A 6,078-nucleotide genomic window follows, 5' to 3' on the forward strand; every position below is an offset into this window, starting at 1 on the left:
TCGAGGCCAGAGGTGGGCGGGACTTACAATGGAACGTCATCACGTACGAGAGGCGGAAGAGCAACCCGGAAGTCTTAAAATGACACTGTTTATTATGAAAACAACGAGCTCTATTAAACCCCCAAAATGAATAAAGATGTAAACAACTTTTTTTCTGCGAGGGTTGCACAAATATTCACCTTAAAAAAGGTAAATGTCCACTTCAGTCAAACTCATAAACTGCAGGCCAAACGTCTGAGGGTCTAAAACAGGTAAGTCAATCGAGGGATTTGTCAAAAAACTACATTTCCCACAATGCGTGCTGAGTATGACCCTGTGACGCCGAAGCGCCACTGTACGGCAGCGTTTCCAATGACTGGAATTGAGGCATAAACTTACCCAAAATATATATATTTTTTTCATTCTCTTATATATTGTTTATTATATATCATATATGTATAGCGACATTTTTCCAATGCAAATATAATGTTTGTCACTTGGATAAAAAATAAATCCAGAGATATGTTACGTGGTAGGGGCAGTCATATTTGTATACGTGCCTTTAAATTACATTTAGTTATATTTTTAGGTAACATCAGGCACTTTGAAGACATTACCCGGATGTGGCTCTAGGTCAGGGGTGTGAAACAGGCGGCCCGCAGGGCAGGTCAGGTCCGCTAAGGGATTGAATGGGCCCGCGAGACAACGCTGAGGGAAGCACAAGAGAAAAACGAGCTGCTGGTTGAAATATGTCCACTTACAAACTCAACTTGTATTTCTCTCTCTCTCCCTCTCTCTCTCTTGCTTTCCCCACTCGCTCTTATCTCTCTCTCTCTCTCTTTCTCTCTTCTCTCTCTCTCTCTCTCTCTCTCTCTCTCTCTCTCTCTCTCTCTCTCTCTCGCTTTCCCCTTCTCTCTTTCTCTCTCTCTCTCTCTCACTCTCTTTCTCTCTCTCTCTCTCTCTTTCTCTCTCTCTCTCTTTCTCTCTCTCTCTCTCTTTCTCTCTCTCTCTCTCTCTCTCTCTCTCGCTTTCCCCTTTTCTCTCTCTCTCTCTCTAGCTTTCCCCTTATCTCTCCCTCTCTCTCTTTCTCCCTTTCCCCTTCTCTCTTTCTCTCTAATCTTTTAGTCCGGCCCCCGAGAGAATGATTGTGCTATCGTGTGGCCCCCGAGTTAAAATTAGTTTGACGCCCCTGTTGTAGACCATGTGTACTAATTTGTTTCCCTCCCGGGTAAAATCATCGTCATTGGCTATAGCTAACTAAATGTAATTATACATACAATTTTTTTCCTATATCTATTCGCGTTTGTTACCTCAAGACATACGTCAAGCCGCGCTTTCATTTGCGTTCATTAATATAACTCGCAATCACCTGTCAACCTGTACGTTTTTGCCGTACAAAGTACATTTATTATGCATTTTAAGACGTGCACGACGTACAAGAAAATCTGTACGGAAAAAGGTAGATTTATCAATTATGGGTACCATCCGGTATACACCGACTATCACGAATCGGCAAATCAATCAAGTCAAATGAGTTCGCCGCGGTAGCCTCTATCTCTGTATCGTTTTTTTTTCGTTGCAAACGAAGCGAGCGGTTTGATGCTACTGTGCGTATGCGTCTGCCGCCTGGGGATTTCTCATCATGCATCATTCCATGGTAGTTGTGTAGTGAAAGGAAGTCCGTCTTTTTTTAGAGAACCGGCTTTTTCGGGTCAACTTATTAAAGAGAGCCGGCTCTCAAACGGCTCTCTTGCTTTGATGCATTATATTACGAATTATTATGTTGTATAAAGAAGTTAAGAAAAAAAAGGAAGTATAAAAGGAGACAATGTAAAAAGACAGGTTTGTGGTTATCCCTTTATTACCAACAATAATTTATTGCAGAAAATGAATTCATAATTTGAATAAGAAAATGTATTATTCTACTGGGGCGGCAGTAGCTCAGGAGGTAGAGCGCTCGTCTTGGGATCAAGGGATCCCAGTTCGAATCCCGGCTCGTCCGTGTTTCATGTCGAAGTGTCCTTGGGTAAGACACTGAACTTCAATATACCCCCAATAAGCAGGTTAGCGCCTTACATGGCTGCAAGGCTGCTATTGGGAAATGTGAAGCACATTGTAAAGCGCTTTGGGAAGTCATTGACTTGAAAAGCGTTAGAGAAATGCAAATCATTTCATTTCCTAAATTATATTTGCATGCATTTTTTCCTTCTACATTGAACGTCCAAGCGACTTCATTTTTTAACTTTTTTTATAATAAACCTCATTCATGTCGAGCAACTCAGTATCTCACAACAAAATGTTAATTAACAATATGTATGATATAACGAAACACATGTACAATATAACATGTTAAACGACATAAATAAACATGTTTAAAAAAATGGTGTAAGATTATTTTGTATTTTGTAAGGGAAAATACAACATTTTGTAAGGGCATGAGCCCTGGAGCTTATCATTACAGTTAATACAAATTTACGAGTAGAGAAAACTCTTTCAACGCATTTGAATGGTGAAGTAAAAAAACATTTTGCTTGAAAAGCCTTCTCACGACCGTTACAACTAACACTATTAGTAAACAGGGTTGGGTAGGGTTACTTTAACTTGATTACTTTCAATTACTTTTGGATTACTCTAATACCAAATATGCTAATAAAAGACAAAATAAACTGTCATGAACCAGAACGGACACTCGGATCCAATTGCGTCAGTTTCAGAGTTTTTATTGACAAGGATCATTGGAACAGGCTTGGGACGTCGGCTCTTGCTAGTCGCAAGCCTCTTCGGGCGGAACGGCAGCTCCGTGATGAAAAGCGTAAGGTGCAACGTAGCGGGTAAGTCGGTGGCCGGGGCGGGAGAGTAGATCGTAAAACTTGTAACAGAAATAGGTCAGGCAACGAGAAGCAGGCATGAATCAGGCAAGCGGAATCGTGGGTACCTTGTATGTTGGAGTCACACTCAGAGATACTAGGAGTACACTCGAACGTCCATCTCTTGACGCTGACAGCTTAAGTGGGGAACACCATCCAATCAGGAAGCGCACCAGATGATTACCCCAGGTGGCTCCACTTAGGTAATCACGACAGAGGTGGGTCGTAACGAAGTAAATTTACTCCGTTACATTTATTTGAGTAACTTTTGGGAAATTTTGTACTTCTAGGAGTATTTTTAAATCCTTATACTTTTACTTGAGTCAATTTGTGAAAAAAACGGTACTTTAAGTCCGCTGCATTAGGCAAGATTGAAGTCGTTACTTCGTTATTTAATAAATCCTCCTTACGTAAGTAGGCAACTGTCCGTCTCCGCCATGTTTAACCAATCAAACAAAGCAACCTTGTCACGTGGCCATATTCAACTTCCAGGGTTGGGTAGGGTTACTTTAACTGGATTACTTTCAATTACTTTTGGATTACTCCAATACCAAATATGCTAATAAAAGACAAAAGAAACTAAATATGAATAAAATGACTACATTTTGTGCAGGCTTGGGGAGTAACGGAATACATGGAACGGAACAATGATGTTGGCAAGCTGTTTGGATTTATTTTCATTTTGTTTCTGTCGCATTTTATGTTAGTTTTGCCGGAGATCAAAAAGATCAAAGCCAGGAGAGAAAGCTTACCACGTGTTGTGAGTCATCATTTTATTCATATTTAGTTTCTTTTGTCTTTTATTAGCATATTTGGTATTGGAGTAATCCAAAAGTAATTGAAAGTAATCAAGTTAAAGTAACCCCACCCAACCCTGTTAGTAAACATCTTGGCATTTAAATAAACTTATCTGTTCCCCCCTGGCATGTTTATTCATACATAGTTTCTTGTTATTTGGATTTCTTGTACGGTTTGGTTGTAACACTAACGCAACATTCAAGTGGATTTATTTGTATGGTGTAGACGTAAATGGATTTTGTTCAACAAAGCATGCAAATAATATTAAAAAAACATGCAATTACTCTCTCCGCCACTTAGAGGCAGTGTAGTTATATAAACCGAAGTAACCAGAGAGCATATAACATTTGGACCAGGGGTGTCAAACTCATTTTAACTCGGGGGCCACACGATAGAACAAACATTCTCTAGGGCACAGGTGTCAAACAGGCGGCCCGCGGGGCGGGTCAGGCCCGCTAAGGGATTGAATCAGACCCGCGAGACAACACTCAGAGAAGCGCAAGAGAAAACCAAGCTGCAGGTTGAAATATGTCAACATGATGTTGCCAAAGCCAGGTGCCTCTCACAAAGACACTGTACTTGTATTTATTTCTCTCTCTTTTTCTTTCTTTTCCACCCCTTTTCTCCCACTCTGTCTCTGTCTATTTCACTCTCTGTGTCTCTCTTTTTCTCTTCCTTTGTTGCTCTTTGTCTCTTTCTCTCTCTGTGTCTTTTAACCTCTTTTGCTCTAACTTCCTTTTTTCCTTTTCTCTTTCTTCTCTTTGCGCTTTCTTTTCTCTTTTCTCTCCTTCTGTCTTTCTATTTCTCTTTGGATTTCTTTCTTCCTCTCCCTTTCTTTTCCCCCTCTCTCACGACTTTTTATCTTTTGTTTCTCACACTCTCTCCTTCTCTCTTTTTCTTTTTTTGTCCCGTCCTCTCTCCTTTTCCCTCCCTCTTTCTCTTATTTTTCTATCTTTTTTTCTTTCTCTTTAATCTATTAATCCGGCCCCCGACAGAATGTTTGTTCTATCGTGTGGCCCCGAGTTAAGATTAGTTTGACACCCCTGCACTAGGGGGATATGGCTCCAGTATATAATATATATATATATATATATATATATATATATATATATATATATATATATATATATATATATATATATATATATATATATTCTATTGTTGTAATTATGGCTAAGATGTACCGGTAAGTTTATTTGGTAGAGAGAATATCAAAATATTAGTAAGGAGAAATTAAGCATACTTGAGATGCGCCACTGTAACTGTATTCATTTGTATTTTATAGGCAGGTATAAACATCGGATCGTGGAAGCAAGCCTTACTCTCCCTCTTTTTCAATAAAAACTGAGAAAACGAGCGCTATTGGGTCCTTTGTCCATTTCTGGTCTCTGACACTAATAAGGCTGCAGCAATCTTTGAACCGTGGCCTTATTATTCCCTTTTCACTTTTTAATTAAAATAAATTAAAGTTCAAAAAGCTCCTTAAGGAGTACAGATATTTAGGTTATTGACTGATAATTGGCCGACCAGACTGTATCTGTCCCTGGCTTAGCACGCCAAATCCATCCCACATGTCACGGGACACATTCTGTTGTTTTCAAGAAACTGGTGAGCACTGTTCCCTCTAAGCTGCACATTCTAAGCGCACAAGAAAATCTATCCAGCGCAGTGTTCCCTCTAAGCTGCTTGTGTGCAGAAAATCTAGCCAGCTCACAAAAATCAGGGCTCGGAATTGCTAATTAAGAAGCCAATTAAGTCAAAGTTACAGTGCATGAAGGTAAAAATACACAGGTTGAGGGGAACAAAGTTGAGTAAAGTCAGTAGAGTTTTTCGAGAACCGGCTTCTTCGGCTCGGCTCACAAAAAAGAACCGGCTCTTTCGGGTCCCGAACGGCTCTTCAGGTTGTTTTTGCTTCTTTCATCCCTACACGACCAAATATTATGTAAAGTTGTGCACAAAATGAATTAAAGGAATGGGAGGAGGGGGAAATAGAACAAAAAAGAAAAAAAAATGAAAAAGTAGTGAAAAGCTGAGAAAAAAGAAACAAAAGGAAAAGAAAAAGGAAGGAAAATTTCAGAAAAAAGCCAAAAACAAAGGAAAAAAGTAAATAGAGAATACAAAGAAAAAAGTAACAGCTCGGGAAAAATAAAGACAATGAGATTTTTTTTAAAGGAATTAAAAAAAAAATAGAAAAAAACAGGGAAAAAGAAGAAAAATTTCTTGTTGCATTCAAATAATTTCCAATTATACCAAGTCAATCTTGTTGCCAACATTGTACTTCCACTAAAAAATGTGAATAAATACAGTTGTTTATCGTGCAACTGACTAAATAAGCCCCAAAAATGTTAGTATTATGCGACAAAAGATACCAGGAAGAAAAAGAAATGAAAATCTTGTGAAAGAATTGTTGTAAACACAAATGACGTTTGTAGGC

Source organism: Urocampus carinirostris, chromosome 7 (genome assembly GCF_059441175.1).
Source record: "Urocampus carinirostris isolate Australia breed hairy pipefish chromosome 7, RoL_Ucar_1.0, whole genome shotgun sequence".
Classification (NCBI taxonomy): domain Eukaryota; kingdom Metazoa; phylum Chordata; class Actinopteri; order Syngnathiformes; family Syngnathidae; genus Urocampus; species Urocampus carinirostris.